This window comes from Medicago sativa, chromosome 3 (assembly GCF_051527215.1).
Source record: "Medicago sativa cultivar Bolivia chromosome 3, Bolivia_mono, whole genome shotgun sequence".
NCBI classification, from domain to species: domain Eukaryota; kingdom Viridiplantae; phylum Streptophyta; class Magnoliopsida; order Fabales; family Fabaceae; genus Medicago; species Medicago sativa.
This window is the reverse complement of record NC_140751.1, coordinates 81,327,581-81,348,052: the sequence shown is the minus strand read 5'-3', so window position 1 is coordinate 81,348,052 and position 20,472 is coordinate 81,327,581. Positions and strand designations below refer to the sequence as shown.

Here is a 20,472-nt window from a genome sequence, read left to right as displayed (position 1 = left end):
AATTCCTAATCTCATAAACTGATTATATGCTCTCTTAATCAGCCCATACATATTTTATGATGAATCAGAATGTTTCATCGTTTTAACATCTCTTCTTTCGAAGATTTTTTTTTATCGAATACGTTATTGAACCCGTGCGAAGCACGGGTTTGTAACTAGTTTTAAAATTAAAATAAAGATTTTGCTAACAAGTGGTCTAAGTGCATTGTTTAAGGAATTTAAAAAAAGGAATTTTGACTTTAAAATACAAGTCAAACGCAAATAAAATTCATAACTAGACAATTTTCATTGTTAAAATTATTAGTTTTAGAAGCTTAAACAATGTTTTAACGACACATGTTAGCATTTTCTTTAAAATAATTCATAAAAATTATATTTGAATTCCTTTTGATTTATCTTAATTAATATATTGTTTAATGAAAAGTAGTTTTTAATTAGTTTTTAGATCCAACTAAAAATCATTAGTTTCTTATTTTTGTATGTATTTCTCACTTGCAACTGCTTTAAAGTTAGCAATTTTATCTGTAAAATTTAAAAATAGAAAAATGCTAACAAGTGTCTCAAGAGCACTTATTAAGGAATCAAGTAGTAAAACTGTTTTGAAACTTGTGTAGTCAATATCTTAATAGTTTAAAAATATACTCTTTTTAATATAAAATATACTTTTCTTTTTGTTATTTTAATAAGTGTGACAGAGACACTGATTAGCTTCACTCTTAAAATTAAATATAATCAGGCATGACAATGGGCGCGGGGTGGAGACGAGTTTTACCTTTCTTGTCCCCAAACCATGCTCCCAAATACTTACCTGTTACCCTACCCATACCTAGTAGGGATGAGAAATCGAATCTCATCCCCGTCCCCGACGGGTTCGGGTATTCCTGCCTCATCCACACCCCCGCAATGGATTTTTTTTTTATAAAAGTATTTTGCAGCCCCGAGCGCGATGTTGTAATACATTATCCAATAAAGAGATGATGACAATCAATAACTATGGTGAAGGAGAAGAGAGAGACTGAGAGTGTGAGACATGGAAGGAGAAATGAGAAAACTATGATAAGTGAGTGTCATCTGAAAGTCTGAGACTCTGACTGTGTGAGCAAAATGATTTAGGGTTTGGATTTCTATTTATATAAAAAGGGTAATAAAATGATTTTCTATATTCGGGACGGGTTTGAGTATGGGTTCGGAGTGGTACCTATATCTCCGTTACCCGTCCCGTACCCATGTATTAAAATCGAGTAAAACCAAAACACATACTCAAACCCAGTCAAAGCGGAGAAAACCCGTTAAATTGGATTTGGTTCGGATGGATACCAATGAGTATGAATTTTGTTGCCATACTTACATATAATATTTGTTTCATCAAAATACAATATAATATTATCTAGTTTCTTTATGATAATTACTAATTTGAACTTTAAAATTACATTCATAAAATATAATTTAACAATGAAGTTTTCAAAGTAAGGCAATATTTCTATAATTAAAAAGTAAATTAATATTAAATAGTAAACTTGAAATTAAGAATAAGCTTAATTGTAGTTTTAACTTCACTATTTTCATCATTTAACAAAATTCATTTCCCTATTTTAAAATTGGAAAATGCTTTATGTAGCGGAACATATTTCGTGAAAACTCGCGAATCAGATGGCAAAAGAAATACAAATAAAAAACGTCTATAATTTTTCTTCTTTCGTCGGCCGTAGAAAACGACTAGGACGGAAGGTTGGCTTTCTCATCTCTCTCATCTCAAAACCTGCTACCCTGGAAATTGTTTCGTCGCCAAAATTCGATCGCCGCTGCCGGAGACAGCGATCCGCCACCAAATTCCATTTTTTTGTGTTGAGTTCGAACACGCCAGCCTCCGTGTTTGACTCAGTTGGCCACCGAGGAAAGCGGTAATCGTTACTTTGATTGATATGTTCACAATCGATTCGTAGTTTCGCACGACCCTCTTGTATGCATAGAAGTTTACTTCTATATCGTCAAAAAAAAAAAGTTTACTTCTAAATGAGCAATATTAATGGTGCTGCAAATGGAGATACAATCATTGTAAAGTACAAAAGATATACAACTCAGTCAAAAATGAGGCAGAACATGATTTTTCTTGCAATGAAAGAGACAATAAAATCCTCAAAGAAGAGAGCCAAAAACATTGACAGAAATCTTAAGTACATCACTCGGTCACTATTATAAGCAAACATTAACATTTTAGATCGATTCATTAAATGATGTGTATGATCTTTATTATAGACCACATACATCATTTATCGAATAATCTAAAATATTTGTTTTTTTGCTTATAATAATGACTAGATGGTTTATAAGGTTGAGGGGAAACTGCGTAACAACATATGGTGACCAACCCATATTCTAATTTTGATAAAAAAAAAAAAAAAGAAGATAAATACGTTCCCTAGAAACAGTGAATACATGCAATGCAAATAGGCGTTCGTGTTGATGTCACCATATATAACAATGCTCTTTAAAATTTGACAGTTTTGGCCTCATTCAAATATTGAATCTAAATGTGTTGCTCACAAAACCGAGTTGTATCAAAGTCAAACATTGTTTTCCACTCAAAGGAGCAAAAAAGTAGAATACAAAGAAATGTTTAGAGGCATCGCCATTTCCAACCTCTTCCATGCACAATGTCTCGAGCATTTTATTATCCGTAAACCTACTGGAAAAAAAATATCAAAAGAACGTTTCTCTCAAGAGAACATGCATGTGAATATCACACCTTCTAGGATTTCTTAGCTCAAGTATAAAATTGTGAAAGGTGCGCATAACAAATAAACGATAAGACGACTCTTGGTGAGCTTCAGCTTCAGATGATAAACATAATGTATTGATAACATCAATATTTACTGCATAGATCTTTGTTTCATAATGGTTTACTTTACTTTAATAGAAAATTAAGAAACTTTTATGAAACTCATATTTCCAATGATTATTTTTTTTTTTTATATTTGAAACATTTAATTTTATAAATAAATAAACATTTAATTTGATGATACGATAACTTGTTTGTAACCAAAAAAAAATACGATAACTTGTTTAACTCACTTCAACCATTTTTTTTTTCTACTCACACCGTCACAACATGGATCCTCCAAAATCAATGATGAGGAAAAATAAAGCAATTGTTTATTATATGTTATATCTTTTTTTTAAGGAATTATATGTTATATCCATCTCTTAATACAAGACTTCTCTATAATAAAAAAAAATATAAGACTTCTTTATCAAATTCATCCATATTAAAAAAAGATGGCTATATTAGTAAATAAAATAATACATTTTTAAAAAGGGTTAATTATGTTTTTGGTCCCTACAAAATGACGACCTTGTAAGTTTAGTCCTTACTTAATTTTAATAGCATTTTTAATCCCTACAAAAAATTTCTGTACTCAATATTAGTCCTTACTCAATCCAAATTTGTTTAATTTATGCTTAAACTCTTAAGTTTTTCAACAATTTTTTACATGCGTGTTAAGAACGTTATTAAAAGGTCCTCCGGAAAAAATATCGCAAAAATTTGATTTCTACGTCCATATTTTTGTTACTTATATCTTAAACTTTTGTCGTTTTAAAAAATTCATATTTAATTTATTTCATGTTAAAAAATTATAGATTTTAGTAAATGAACCGTTCATAGTGTTCTAAACTTGTATAAAAAGAATCGTTAAAAAATTTAAGAATTTAAGGATAATTAAACAAAATTTATTTTAGCAGGGACTAGAATTATAAGTAAATTTTATTTTGTAGGGATTAAAAATGCTATTAAAATTAAGTAAGGACTAAACTTACAAGGTTGCAATTTTGTAGGGACCAAAAACATAATTAACCCTTTTAAAAATGTGTATTAATTTTCCAAAATCATCTTTATAATCGTTTGATTCATTATTTAATTATCTAGTTCTTGCACTCGTTTCACCCATTAGTATAAATATAGTTTATGTCAAACTAACAAATGCTTTAAAAACATTGTTTAAGAAACTTGTGTACTAACAGATTTAACAACTCATAATAGTAATTCCTTAACCCGTCAATCCATTATTTTGATTGATTGAGTCCATAAGTGAAGAATTGCATATTTGAATTTTAATGATGAAAACAAAGGTGCTAGAAGATGAATTACCCTTGAGAAGATTAATCTCATAATTAGTGAAAACAAGGATAAAGGACCTTCTATAAAAGAATAAAGAATTCAAATGTTACAAATAAGTAAGATAAAGGATCCCTGAAGTGATTTTGCCAAAAAAAAAAAAATTAAAAACTTTTGGATACTATCGACGAAACATATTTGACAACTCACAGTAGTAACTTAATTAGTAACCCATCAATCCATTATTTTGATTGACCGAGTCCATAAGTGAAGGATTGCGGGTTTAAATTTTAATAATGAGAACAAAGGTGCTAGAAGAAGCATTAGTTATCTCATGATTACTAAATACAAGGATACCCTAGTGAGTTCATTCCTAGTTCCTTTCCTATATTAAAAGAGTATCAATATGCTAACTAACCATTCAGTTACAATTCCAACCAACCCAATAACTTCCTAAACAAGTCTTCTCTTTCCCGCTTCTTTTCTCTTCTTCTTCATCATCAAGAAAATGAGGAGATTCTACATCTTCAACCCATGGATCATAGTTGCATTCATTCTAGTCCTTCCCATTCTTCTCTCTCTCAGAAACTCACGAGGAGAACCAGAACCAGAAAACACCATAACACAAACAACTTCATCTTTTTTCTCTCATATTTCTTTTGGTTTAGTCATGTTAGCCAATACTTTTCCATTTGATTTCAATCAATGAATCAGAGATGGTTCCAATCTTCAATATAATTTCTATAGGGATTCTTGCCCTCAAGCTGAAGATATTGTTCGTTCCGCTGTTACCGATATCTACTTTGATCATAGAGACCTTGCACCTTCTCTTCTTCGTCTCTTCTTTCATGATTGCTTCATCCAGGTAAATTTTATTAACTGAATCCAAATATAGTTAATCTTTTTTCATTGTTCTTTAATTCTTTATTTTCTGTGAAAATGGAGACTTTACTGTTCTTCAGTTATGTGGTGGAAATGAGGTGTTTTTATTTTTGTGCATTTTGCATCCAAGATCATAAATTTAGTATCTTGATTTTTGTTAAGAATTTTCTGCTATTTCTTAAATTTTACAGGCTCTATGAAATAGTGAATAATTGATATCCTAAATTGTGTTTCTTATTTTACTATAATTGATATCCTAAATTTTACAGGCTCTTGATTTACTGCATAGATCTTTGTTTCATAATGGTTTGCTTTACTTTACTTTACTATAATTGAAGAAAAATAAGTGAAACTCTTATACATGCTATCTATGTTTACTGAATCATCTTCTTGCTTTCATAATGGTTTTGATTTGCTTTTCTAACAACCTGTGGTGTTGCAAAATCAGGGCTGTGATGCTTCCTTGCTATTGGAGGACAATGGTGATAGAAACGGTTCCTATGAGAAGCAGGCTATTCCAAATCAAACATTGAAAGGTTTTGGCAAAGTTGACTTGATTAAGGAGGAGGTGGAACAAGCATGTCCCGGTGTTGTGTCTTGTGCTGACATACTTGCTCTTGCCACAAGAGATTCCGTTCTTTTGGTTTGTTCCTAACACCTATAAGTTTATAACATATATCTTCTGTTGAAAGCTCTTAATTCTGATGCGTTTTCACTTTAAATGCTATTTTATGACTACTTTGATATGGTTTATGCTGGGAATTTCTAGCCTGCAGATTAAGGGCATGTTTACTAAAAAACGTTTTCAGTTTTCATTTTTTATACTTTGTATTCGTTTTAAATTGCTAACATTGAGATGGAAAACTTGTGTAGTGATTAATTGTGATAGAGAAAAAAAAAATAGAAGGCTAGTTAGGGAGAATTCCTTTTTAGAAACAATGAAAACATTGTTTTGAATTTTCACAATTTCTTAAAATGTTGAAGCTGTTACTTGTCTAATTTCTGCCTCATTTTGTTTCAATCAACCGTCTATTATCCTTTGATACATGATGCCCGTAATTCTTGCATGGATATCCTGATTTATGGGTAGCAATGTGTTAGTAAGTTAATATTTTTTGCACCCATGATTTATTTATGAACATGGCCATCGCAGGGTGGTGGGCCTTTCTATCCAGTTTTAACAAGCAGATGAGATAGCCTGCAATCGTTTTTCCAGGAGGCAACTGATCAGATTCCAAGGCCTGACGATAACATGACGCGCACACTGCACCTCTTCAATCTTAGAGGATTCAACGCACAGGAAACAGTCAGCCTCCTTGGTAAATTACTTTACAATTATGCATTTATGAATATAATAATATGATAAGGTATTATTTGTGGTTGCATTGCGAACTGTTGAGCCTGATGCAGCCTCAACTGTGGTCACAAAGACATCAAAAACCCTGATGCCGTAGCTGAGATTGTGATCTCACATATTTTTAAAAGCTTGAACAAGGCTAATGAGATCTGTTGGTTTCTTGATAATCTACAGGAGGACACAACATTGGAAAAATCGGTTGCGATTTCATTCAGCAAAGGCTGTACGACTTTCAAGGAACAGGGCAACCAGATCCGAGTATACCTCTCGATTTTCTCAGTCAGATGAGGCTAAACTGTCCTGACAACAGTAAGAACAATATCAGCAGCAACGGCACGTTTTCGACGTTTACAGCTTCAAAGCCAATGAATGTTCATCACTCTAATAACAAAGGGATGTCATACATGCAAGCATTGTCATCTGCAGTGCCATCTGGAGCATCTTTTGACACTCACTACTATCAGAGTTTGTTGAGAGGAAGAGGGTTATTGTTTGCTGATCAACAGCTGATGGCTCAAGAGAAGACTGCCAGATTGGTTTCTGCTTATGCTTCAGATGACGGATCAACCTTTCGGATGGATTTTGCAAGGGTTATGTTGAAATTGTCTAACCTTGATGTTTTGACTGGAAATCAAGGTCAGGTTCGTCTGAATTGCTCGCGTCTCGTAAGCTCTTAAGTGAGCTGGTTCATATATTTCATTCTTGTTTAGCAAATTTGAGGGTAGTTTTGGCCATGTAAAGTGACAACTGTTACAGAATTTATAGATTTTTTATTGTTGAAGCCCAGCTGAGATTTGCAGTTTATCCCATGCTGCAACATGTCTGCCTGTGTCCTTTTTTGCCTTGGTCCCACTCCCTCTGTACTTTGATCTGAGTTTGGCTATGTGTCGGAAGGTTCCTCAGCACAGCTACAAAGTGTTCTTTCACTAGCTGCTTCATCATTAGTTTTAAGTTAATCTTTGTTCTTTCACGAGTAGTAATAGTAAAATCAAATCCCTTAGATATCTCCTAACAACAAACACTTTCAGACTATGTCTGTCTTAGTTTAAGAATTTTTTTAAGTGTTAGGCAATAGGCAAATTTATGAGGCACTTTTGGTTCTCATTGTGCACTAACTTTACTACATTACCATATATTTAAGTGATGTTAAACTTACAAGCATATCATAGCACAATTTCATCTTATCTTGTTGGTATTGCAGTAATTAGAGGTGAGCTTGGTTGAGTGTAATATTGTCCAACAAAATAAAATAGATTAAAAACTTAAAGGTTAAATTCAGCTCAAAATTTCGATTGGCAAGCACTTCCATAAACACTAGGAGCATAACATTATGAAATATGAACACATCACATAGGATACCTCCAATTCATCATACTATAATACTTTAAAGTACTAATCATTTCAATATCTGCAAATAAATCACAACACAGTAACAAAGACACCAACTAAATTTATAGTCATCGCTAAATTTATAGACACCAGCTAAAACAGTAACACTTAAGGTTCAATCTTCCTATTCATCAATCAGACTAATGACATCACTAAATTTATAGACACCAACTAAAACTCATAAAGGCTTAAGAACTTGATTCACGTACAATTACAAACTAAAGGAAACCATTTTTTTCTGGTGCTCACGTGAACTCTAAAAAAAAAAAAAAATTAGGAACTAATTATGTCCATTCTTTGTTGCTGATTCATAGTTGTTTTAAATTTTAGGTTTAAGTTGCAGAAATAAAAGTTGGAGTCGAAAAAACTGGTGGCGTGTTTTTTAGGATAAGGAGCAATCTCTTGGCATTTATTTCAAAATAAGTCAAGGAAAATTGATGATAATTAAAAAGACACAAGGGGTAAAATAAAACACACTAAATAGAAATTCAGATGAATTAAATATTATCAAAAGAAATAGTATCAAAGATAATAACTTTAATAAATCCAAAATTAAAAACTACTTATGCATTAGATTTAATGAAATAAGATACTACAGTTCTCAATAATAATCTACGGATTAAACATGGCAGCATATGTAATTGCAACAGTAATGGTTTGGACTCCCTCCAATTTTGCAGCAACTTCACTTCCTAACAAGGCATAGCTCGAGCATTAGTCCCACAAGAACGAAGTGTATCAGAGTAGGAGATAAAACGGGGTTTAAATGCATAATTGTGTCGACATATTTCTTCGACCATCATATAACTTTCACCCTCCAAACCATAACTGTAAAGTTTCTCTTCCGTAGCAAAGACTAAGAGATTACCATTCATAACATAACCATAAACCCTCTTGTCTCATTCAATCCCAATACACTTACCCTCACCTTCAATATCTTTTCCCATGAACCTGACTCGTAGTCTTTTAAAAACCAAACAGTGAAAACAGAATTTCTTAATTTCACCAAACAAATAGAACTATTGGAACTTGTCTTTTTACCCCAGTTGAATATGCCCATGGTGCACATAATATGACAACCTTTTATAGCTTCCCTTGGCAACTTAAGCATAGTTGAAATTCCATTCTCTAGATTATAAGACATTATATATGGCTTATAAAAAGGACTAGATTTTGCAAAATAAGAAGCGCAATCTGAGATAAAATGAAGGCATCCCTTGTGAAATACAGGCATGTCAAATTCCATGTTCCTACCACCAGGTGAAAAACTATTTTCCATTGTTGTCCACACACCTTCTTTGCTATGATAAACACTACATGTATAAGAAGTTGGTGACCACACACCTGAGTTTTCAAGAAGAAACACCTTGTAGTCATCTAAAGAGCAATCTAACATGAGGTTTATACCAGCAAAACTATGGTCTCTTTGAAATGACTCGGGGGTGGGAATTGAAGGGCCAGGACTTTGTAACTGGACTGCATACTACAAACTCAATCGAATCATGATCATTAATGGTGTGACCAACAACTAGACCATTACTAGAAGCTAAGACACATACTGAATTTGATAGGAAACTCAAAGCTTTGTTAGGGGCACCAGAAGATTGTCGGTTTTGAGGTAAAGAATGTAACGCAACTATTTCAGTGTAACTTTGACTTATTTGATCGGGTCGAAGAATGAAGAAGCATGTGTCATCCCTCCCAAACATATTATGTGCCTGCTTTGTTTTGAAAAGTGTTTCTTCCGAAAACTTGGAGGATGATTTGCAAGTTGATTTGAGCTTGCAAATGCTTTTTGCCGGTAGCCGAGAAAATATCTCAAAAGTAAGATCTTCCATGTTGAGAATGATGAAAAACAAAGAAGGAAAAGAGAAAGTGCAAATGAACACCTAGTGGAAGATGGTGGAGGGATTGTAAAAAGGAGGAATAGAAAAAAAGCAAAATAACAGTTGTAAGAGGTGATGGAACTGTGAACGTGAACTAGTTTTTTCTGAGTTGCTTTAGATTGTTCTGAGATGCACGAGTATATATATAGAGAGAGGTTTCAAACCGGAGCCATAAGCTAGTAGATAACAAAGTAGAAAACTTGGAAAGCAAGTTTATTATAATAAACTTGGAAAGCAAGTAGATTTGATTTTACTATTACTACTCGTGAAAGAACAAAGATTAACTTAAAACTAATGATGAAGCAGCTAGTAAAAGAACACTTTGTAGAAAGAAAGTAGAAAGAAAAAAAAAATCAAACAAACATGGCAAGCAAGTAAATTATAATAAATAATCACATTTAAACCCTTCCCTTCTTAATCCAACTGTGATGATAAGGTTTGACCAAATCCCAATGGATGAGTGACAGGCAGCATAGAAAACTTTAAATAGAAAAAAGTAAATAAAAATTATTAGAAGAAATATACTACTCCCTCCGTTTCAAAATGAGTGTCACTTTAGCCAAAAAATTTGTTTCAAAATGAATATCACTTTACATTTCCAATACAACTTTAATTTTTTTCTTCCAACTTTACCCTCAATAAATACTCCAACTTTTCTCTCACACAATTTTCAATGCAACTTTAATTTTGTCTTTTTCTAAGGGCAGTTTAGTAAAAGTGTCATATCCAATGATTATTTCATTCCATTTCTTAATCTGTGTGCCAAAGCCTAAAGCGACACTCATTTTGAAACGGAGGGAGTAAAACTTATCACTCGTTGAAAAGTTTACCTTATTAGTTTTTTATTCAATTTTTTTTATTTTTTTTCTGTTTTCCAATTTCTAAATTAAGTAAAGCCTGATTTGAATTTTTTTTATAAAAGTAAAATTATGAGTAATTTATGTTTTTTGCACAATTATTTATTTTGTTAATTACATTCTATTTAAATAGGTTAAATCACTTAATTAGGCAAAGCAAAAATATCAACATTATAAAATCAAATCAAATCCTTTAAAAAAATTATTAAATTTGAGTTATTTCTTATCTAAATCCCTTAAAAACTTTTTTAAATATGAGTTATTTACCTTTCTATCCACATTTCTATTTGTATTGTATTGATTTAACTTATATATTTTAATCTAAAATATCTATTTTTTAGGGGAATATATATATATATATCTTAGTTTAGTTCTTAAATTATTTTGACTCAGTTGGTAAGGACATTGCATAATATATGCAAGGTCCGGGATTCGAATCTCATACACCACAAAAAAAAATTAAATTATAATTGAGTTGTCAAGGATATAAAGGCATAATATTTATAACAACCAAATCATAATGGATTTAAGAATAAAATAATTTGAGGGTAATTTAGGTAACAAATCATGTATCCCTTTATTAGTAGTATAATTTTTTTTAAAGGATTAATAGTATAAATTTTATCTACTACAATATTCAATTATCCTGTTTACGAAAAAAATATATACAATTACTCAAAAAGTTGTCAACCATTCCTTAATTTTTAATGCAAAGGCTTACTGATTGTCCATCATAGAGATCCACATACTGACATCGCGAGTTAAACTCACGATCTTATAAATTGGATGAGCGTTAATTGGCTTGTCGTAAAAAATCACTTCTTCATTTTACACATCACATGCAAAAATTTAAAATACTTTTTTTTTCTTCAGATGTTTAAAATAGTTAATTCAAAATCTCGAAATATTAGTAATTCAAATTTCATAAATAAAATGTTAGTTACTATTTGTATCATTTGAATTCTTTTTGTAGGGATCAATTAATCAATATTACCAATTTTTTCTTCTTATTGTAGTGGTTTATTTTTTGGCAATATCAATTTGAATGAAGTGTGATATTTAAGGATATTTTTAAGATAATTTAATTAAAACCTATCAAGGAAACCTTTTACACATAAAGATATTTTATAAATTGTCTATCTCAAACTACATTTTCAAAAATATTCAAATTATAAAAACTTTTTTATTTATTTATTTTAGGTGTTAACCCTCTGGTTCTCAGAGAAAAAGAGGCCCTGATAACTTGGAGTAAAATATGTGGTGAATTGTTCCCTTGAATGATTCGTCCTTTGATGTTGCCCGTTAACAACTTGATCACAATCACTTTGTCACTACAAGAAATGTTGCATTTTGCCAGGGGCAGAAGCCCTGGCAAAATGCAGAAATCCTTGGCAAATGGATGTTTGCCAGGAGTTTTGCCAGGAGCAGAATACCCAGCAAATATGCTCATCGCAAATGACCCTGCCAGGGCTTTAGCTCCTGGCAAATTTCGTGGGGCCCATTCCCTGGTACAACCCCTGGCAACTTTTCTGACGCGTCCTGACCCACTTTCCAGAGATCAAATCAAACGCTGCCAGGGGATTTGTGAGGGGTTAACCCCTGGCAAAATGCGTACGAAATTTTTTAAAAAAAAAACATTTTTTAATTGTTTAAAAAATCAAAATATTAAAATTTAATAATTAAAATAATTTTATAAAACATTTTAAAATGTATATATTCCATAATAATTTGAATATTCAACAAGCATATACAGTATTCCATAAATAATTTGAAATATCATCTAAATAACATCCAACATATATCATTCTACATAACATTTATTTTTGTCCTGAGACCACAAAATTGTCTTATTATTCATCAATTGAAAGACAAAGTCCAAGGATCCTGAGTTGAGTAAATAGACCATCAACAACGTCAATCAAACTATGCATACCAAGATAACTTCTTCCTACAAATAATAAGGGGAATAACAATCACGTGAGTAAGACCACAGTTGAGAATTCCATAATAATTAAAATTTAAAATTTAATAATTAAAATATTAAAATTTAATAATTAAAATAATTTTATAAAACATTTTAAAATGTATATATTCCATAATAATTTGAATATTCAACAAGCATATACAGTATTCCATAAATAATTTGAAATATCATCTAAATAACATCCAACATATATCATTCTATATAACATTTATTTTTGTCCTGAGACCACAAAATTGTCTTATTATTCATCAATTGAAAGACAAAGTCCAAGGATCCTGAGTTGAGTAAATAGACCATCAACAACGTCAATCAAACTATGCATACCAAGATAACTTCTTCCTACAAATAATAAGGGGAATAACAATCACGTGAGTAAGACCACAGTTGAGAATTCCATCAGTGGTACAATCAACATAGAAAGCCAGCAAGCACATCTCAATCTTTCTTATAAACTTTGCACAATGACATGTATACCTAGATAAATGACACATAGGAATAACAAAATGACTCCATTTCAATCAAAGTTAAGATCTCATTGCGTAAACACGATATAATTCTCACATGTTTTAGTCAAGTTTATATCATGGCAGAAACAACGGAAAATTAAAAAAGTTCAGTGATACACCAGCATCAAGAAACAAGAATCACTAACCAAATTAACACAACTCAGAATTCTGGACAGCAACTCTAGCCGCAGCAGCTCATAGGCCACAAACACTCCTGACACTGCTCATTTACCCTGGCTAAACGCAGCAGATGGCAGGCTGCACAACCTGTTGTCTGATGATGTTACAACAGAGCCAAACTGTATCAGGCCTGCAATAAAGCATACAGACAATGCAAGTATAAGACAATTTATAAATAAAAACAAGGTTAGAATTTAAAATGTCAAAAGAAAACCAAACATACTAAAAAGGAAAGTGATTCAATTCAATTAACTCATTGAGCGATTACATTGAATATAAACAACAAAGCATAGTACACTAAGATTAAGATTAACTAAAATTCAAAATACATGACAATTTACCTGCAGAAGTTGGTTTTCCATTAACTTTATTGTAGGAACACATGACACTAGCAACGTTCCCATCAATCACACAACTCTAAAATGGAGGTTGGAATGTGTCATCCAAATCTTGCTGACTCGCCTAACAAAATCAACAAACAAAAAAAATGATTTTCTACATTCATAACCTTATGATCCAGATTAAATAAATGAGAATGCTCGCTCATTGTTACGAAGAGAAAGTAATCTAACATGAAAATAAGTAACCAAGAAAACATAGTTTAGATATAGATGGTACTACATATTAGGCTCAAACTTCAAATGAAATCCAATGACGGACAAGATCAACAATGACATAAACTCATGCTCACGAAAGCCTCTCTAGCCCAAACAAACCTCCCCAAACCACAAATACAATTAAGGTCAAGACTTAACCTTCCATCAATCCATTTCATATCAGTAACACCAAGCCAATTTGTATCAAATAATAGTGAATTAACGCTCATAGTGATTCAAGGAAAAAAGGAAGCAGCAAGGTTTAACAAAATTACCCTTTTGGCATGTTTAACATATATGTGTCGACAAAGTGAAAGGGAGTTGTCCTTTGCATAAACAAAAGTTCTAAAATTGTTATGTTCGCTTTTGGAACATAAACAATAGTAAAATGATAAAAAGTTAATGATGTAGCTTAATATCAAAGTCTGAGAAATGAATTCCATTCCCCAAAATCAGCAAACATATGAAAGTCATGTATATGTAATTGTATTGTCAAAAAGTGTCACCCGTCCATTAATCTCAAAGACATTGAATTTAGAAAATTCCATCAGCAACCCATGGCCCAAATAGATATAATAAGAAAGTATCCAAAAGAAAGAGCAATAATGACAAATTATTAACAATAAGAGAGGAAGAGGAAAGGAGCAGTTACCAGGTCATTTAAAACTTTAAATGTCAAAACTTATCTTATTGTGTATATAGACCATGAGACATAGTGTGTGGTGCTAACCAAGTCCTCTATAAATCTACGGTAAAGAAGCATGGAAAAATTGCATTTAGAATACAATAAGCATTTAAGCAAACAATCTAAGAGTGGTAATATTTTAAACATGTACCATGACTACTATTTGTTCGCAATCAAGAGTACTAATCATACAAGATATAATAAATTAACATCAAAAAGTATCTACAATACAAAGAGAAAATTTTAGGATAGTGAATCTCACCTTGTTTTTAATCAATTTAATGTGGAACACTGGTTTTCACTACACATGTAGGACATGGATCAACAATCTACATGCAAATTAAAACGGGTCAACATAAAATACTTTGATCTACATACAAAAAATGCATGGTGAGAACTTAGCAATCATTTGAATTTCAATTAAATGAACTATATAACAGTATAGAAGAAACAAAAAATAGATACCAATACACAACCTTCAATATACTATACTGCAGTAGGCCTTTAAAACACCAATTCACACATATTAAGAGCTGCACAAGCAACACCCGCATCAGGACCTTTTGATACTTTGAAATGATCTTGCCTCCATCCTAATATTCTCCACTTTCATTGATATTCGGACCACATCACCCATGTGTCTTTATTATATGCTCCTTGTCCTAATGAGTCTGCAACCTTTTCAAAATCAAAGTTGTTAACCTGTCACCCTTCCCAAAAGAAAACTCCTAGCAAACTTACATTTCAAGATATTCACATCAAGATCAAAGATGAAACACGGAATCTTAAAACAATATTTTTAAAGTAAAAAGTTTAGGCAATTAATGAAGCAAGTGGCAACACAAAAAAACTCCAATATCAGCTCATGAAGAATGACAAACACTAATTCATAACCAAATCAGTCCAATATTAATGTGTTTTGTCATTCTTCATCAACCACCTAAAATAATTTGGATTTGCAAGCACTTCTAGAGAAAAAGACTAATAATACCATGAAATTGGTTTTTCAAGTAAATTGAAAAAAATAAATAAAAGGATGACAGTAAAATTCAAGCAAATCATAAGCATAGGTGTTTAGATTTGTTTAAAATTCAAGTGCTCATCAGAAGTTCTTTTGCCTCCTATCAAGTGGATGTGGATTATCACCTCATTCATCACTAGGTAATAGATGGATAAGCAGGAATGATACTTTAGCAAGCTTGATAGAATAAAGCAGCATCGGTTTATAAGTATCCCTCCTAAAGATACAAAACTAAAGCTCATACCCCAAAATCAAAACAAGAACAGAACCACCTGCTATTAAATAGGCTACCAAATCACAAACTATCATGCTAGCAAACTAACACACAGGTAGTTAAAATCAATATTCTACGCAATCTTAAATCACACCTTGAAACCCAATTCAAAAAATTCAAACCCCCAACAAACAGATCTCAATCCAAACCCTAACAAAAAACCACCAAAATAAATAAATAATTAAAAACTCTAATGAATCTAATCAACAATAATAGTAAAAATTAAACCACAAAACCATATCAAAAATCAATTTTACAAAAAAATAATCTGGAAAGAAAGAACACAAAAAGGAATCAGAGGAAAGAGATTCGAATTTGAAAGACTAATACCTCGATTGCGAAAGTGAAGGAAGCTACGATGAAGTTGAAGGAGAAATCCGGAAGTGGCGAAGGATGACTACACGGCGGCGGGAGAAAAATGGGTCAGCAAAAAGCTCCTCCTTTGGTGAAACTGAAGGGACCAATAGAAAGCCCTCGTCGAGGGGATGAAGAAAACGGTCTCACTTTGTTTGATCGGTGAAAAAGACGCTCAAAATGGAACCAAAAATGGTGGTCGGTGGTGTGGTTGTGTGAAGGAAGAAGGAAGGATGGTACGCGTGGTGTGTGTTTGGACTTGGTTATGTTCTTGGAGAGAGAACAAGCGATAAAAGAAACCCTGTTTTATAAGAATCAGGTCCCACCTTTTCTAAAGTCAATTTGCCAGGGGCCTCCTGGCATTGCTCCTGGTAAATTTGCCAGGAGTTCTTGCTCCTGGCATAGTTCCCTAGCAAAATGCAACATTTCTTGTAGTGTGTGTTTGATATTTACTTATGAAATGACTTTTTTTATAGATAGACAAAATGAGATTTGGCTCCTCTAAATGATAAATTGTTCATTATTCCTCTTGCAAAAAAGTTCAGTTCATTGCAGAAAGCCGTCTTGCAAAATTTTAAGTTTTTGTTGTCTAAAAGTTTACATTTAATCCACATTTTTTAAACAAATTCTAAATTTTTGTGGTTGAGATTATTATAACATCCTAAACATGAGTGAATTTTTTTAAAAAATGAGATACAACATATTTTATAAGGACTAACAACTTATTTATCTATTTTTTTAAAATTATTTATTATTTATTCTAAAAAGAAACAAAACATGATAAAATAGATAATACTGATGATAATGGTAAAATTGATACTTACAAAATCTTTTGAACAAAAAAAAAAAAGACATACATTTTCATATTTTTTTAAGGAAACATTGGTACCCAAAAAACAAACGATTGGTTTGATATATAATAAAATAAAGTGCATGTGTTCTTCTTTCTATTTTTGAGATAAAATGGTGGCCTCCTTTGTGAAACACAGGCATGTCAAATTTCATCTTCCTACCACCAGATGAAAAACTACTTTCTGTTGTTGTCCACACATCTTCCTTGCTATGATAAACACTACATGTATAAAAAGTTGGTAACCGAGTACCTGAGTTTTCAAAAAGAAACACCTTGTAGTCATCTAAAGAGCGATCTAACATGTGAGGTTTATACTAGCAGAATTATGCTTTCTTTGAAGTGACTTGGTGGTAGGAATGGAAGACCAAGTCTTTGTAACTAGTTTACATATTAAAAACTCAATTGGGTGATGATCATAATGGTGCGGCCAACAACTAAACCGTTACTAGAAGCTAAGACTCAAACTGAATTTAATAGGAAACTCAAAACGTTGTTAAGGACACCAGAAGATCGTCGGTTTTGAGGTAAAGAATGCAACTCTACAATTTTAGTGTACCTTTGATTTATTTGATCGGGTTGAAGAATGAAGAAGCATGTGTCATCCCTCCCAAACATATTATGTGCATGCTTTGTTTTGAAAAGTGTTTCTTCCAATAACTCAGAGGATGAGTTGCAAGTTAATTCGAGCTTGCAAATGCTCTTTGCTGATAGCCAAGAAAATATCTCTAAAGAAATGTCTTGAAAATATCTCAAATTCAATAACAAACATTATAAGTTATTTCTCATCTAAATCCCTCAAAAACTTATTAAATTTGAGTTATTTTTCATCTAAATCCCTTAAAAAAAAATCTAAGTTATTACCTTTTATCCGCATTTTCTATTTTTATTATACTGACTTTAATTTACTTAATTTATTTTAATTTATAACATATTTTTTAGGGTTTGTAATCATTTTTTTTAGTTCCTAAAATCTGGTGTAGAATTAAATCTAGTTCCTCCGAAAGTGCGTAACTTTGTGCGGAGAGTTTGTAGGTATTTTTTTTCATACTCGAGCCCGATTAAGCAGGGGTGTCCAATACTCACTTAACCTTTTTTTTTTTTTTTTTTAGGAAATACTCACTTAACTATGTCGTGTGCAATGCGACTTATGAGGATAAAACCCACATATTTCTTTGAGTGTCCTTTGTCTATTTAAGTTTGGCTTTCAATTGGTTTTTTGTCGCATTAAATAGACGATGCAACATCATTACGATGTTGAGCGACCAAATTTACTCTTCTCTTGAATTTGAGCAAAAACCAAGTTATAATGCATTTTGGAACCTTAACTTTTAAAAAGTTGCAATTTTGATCATTAACAAACAATAACTTGCAAAACTGCAGAGAAGACGTCACGTGTTCCAAAACAGGGGTCCAATATCGCAATTTTTGTAAAGATAAGTGAACAAAAGAGCATATTTTCCTAAAGATAGAGGGTCAAAAGAACATATTTCTTTAAAAATAGATGACACAATTGTAATTTGCTTTGTTAGAGTGTGAAAATCACAATTTTTTAAAAGTTAAGGGTTAAAAGATGCATTTAAACCTTTAGAAAAGTAGAAATATGTGGATATGGCAACATGTGAAATCAAGTAGTCCAATTCTTGAGAGAGCAACACACTAGCTTGATGATTGGAGGATGACAACCTCGAAGAAGAAGGATATTGGAGTCCCTGTAAACTTTCCTACTCGAGCTCAATTGAGTAGAACGTACAATGCCCACTTAACCGTGTCGTATGCAATGCTAACTATGAGGATAACAACCACATATTCTTTGAGTGTACTATGTCTATTCAAGTTTGGCGTACAAATGGTCTTTGGCCGCATATCGGACATATGATGCCAACATGAAGCATAAATGGATGAGGTCGGGACATGGATAGTATGAATGTAATGTTGATCCTTCTTTCTCCCACTCCTTCGATAAAGTGGGAATTGGTATATGTATTTGCGACAATGAGTTAAAATGTGTACTCTCTAAAACTCTATGGTTTACCCCTGGTGTGCTCGGTAGACGTAGGGGAGGAGGTGGGCTTATATCATGCTATTATGTGAATACGAAACATAGTTAGCAAATGTTTATTTTGATCTTGATTTGAAAAGAGTGGCGGACTATTTTTGTAAAGGTAGCGGTGATATCACATAATTTGGAGTCATATGAAATTGTAATTTATTTTTTGAAAACTCTCATGCCATGTTTATTCCGATGCAAGAAAATCAGGTTGCTCATGCGTTGGCAAGAGTAGCCCCATTTTCATCTACCTTCCACACTTATATTGATGAAAACTTATTGTAACTATCACTGATTTGATATCTAATGAAATGTTATAAGTTTTTTTTCCTAAAAAACACAATTCATATCAAAGTTCATATGAAAGATCAAAATTCACACAAAAGGTAATTATTCATATAAAAATATTAAAAGATAACAATTCAAATTACTAAATTAAGACAATATATTCTAAAGAAAAATTAGATTGCAGGAGATTCACTGTAACTAATGCAAATTTTATATGAACTTAACCAAATCAAATTTCTTGTTGATAATAAATTTTTAGGCGAGTTAGACTCGAGAGCTCAACATGATCATGGTAGACCTCAAGGCTCAACAATCATTAACATAAATACTTATATATTACCTATCCAATAGGTCCTCACATCGTTAACCAAATCAATTTCGAATGAAATGTAGTTGTTGTGTAATACTTTAAAAATTCAAAAGTAATGACTTTTTATCTCAAAGAATATTTTTTAACAAAACAAATTTAAATGAAAAAGAGAAAGACAGAGTACTGGGAGGCATAGACATGACCTGATAAACCACACAAAAGTGTAAAAATCAACCCTAAAGAGTGTTACAATACAAACAACGTACACAAAACTGGTATGGAGCAAACCCCTATGAATTAATGAACTCAAATGTGCAACAAACATAAACTCACCCTAAGCACAATCTGGCGAACCTAACACAGAGCACATACTAGATTGCAAAAAAAAAAAAAAAAAAAGTGGAGTGTGAATGTTTGTAAGCATCAACCAGAAACAAGCTCGAGTGCGTAACCTATTTCTTGAAACTAGATCCAATAACCATAGCTTACTAAACGAAACTCAACCTTCAATAAGCGACCATCAACATATCAAGATGCAATACATGCGAAACACGAGGCCAACACTTTTCAAGCAAAACAACAAAGACCAGAGTCTAAAACAAAATTAAAACCTTCACCTGAGACAAGATGACATAGTGATAAATTTTAGGTGTAAAAGACATCTTAATGCACTTATTGAAAATATGAATAAGTATTTCAAATGGGTTGTATTGTGAACAATTCGTGATGAGTTGGACTGTTCTCTTATGTAAGCTCGTCAAGAGGTTCTTGCCTCAACTGATAAGTATATATTCTAACCATCCCATTAGGTTAGAACACACTCTCCGACATAAACATATGCAGTAAGAGCTAGAAGACTCTCAACCCTAACTTCTCACAAGGTTCGCTC

At 32.1% G+C, this 20,472-nt stretch overlaps 1 long non-coding RNA gene and 2 pseudogenes across 2 annotated transcripts; 1 reads left to right on the top strand and 2 right to left on the bottom strand.

The window, feature by feature from the left end:
• Nucleotides 1-4,622: 4,622 nt before the first annotated feature.
• Nucleotides 4,623-7,468, top strand: LOC146940829 (putative Peroxidase 48; annotated as a pseudogene). Its single transcript, XR_015033506.1, has 4 exons — nucleotides 4,623-4,979; nucleotides 5,445-5,639; nucleotides 6,150-6,315; nucleotides 6,528-7,468. The product of XR_015033506.1 is annotated as a putative Peroxidase 48 (transcript).
• Nucleotides 7,469-8,229: 761 nt separating this feature from the next.
• On the bottom strand, nucleotides 8,230-10,487 carry LOC146940828 (F-box protein At5g49610-like; annotated as a pseudogene).
• A 2,126-nt stretch (nucleotides 10,488-12,613) lies between these two features.
• LOC146940827 (uncharacterized) lies at nucleotides 12,614-16,358 on the bottom strand. The gene is made up of 7 exons (XR_015032171.1): nucleotides 16,062-16,358; nucleotides 14,913-15,114; nucleotides 14,699-14,765; nucleotides 14,404-14,497; nucleotides 13,497-13,617; nucleotides 13,122-13,285; nucleotides 12,614-12,808 (listed from the first exon to the last, which is right to left on the bottom strand). It is a non-coding gene; the product is annotated as an uncharacterized LOC146940827 (long non-coding RNA).
• Nucleotides 16,359-20,472: the final 4,114 nt, after the last annotated feature.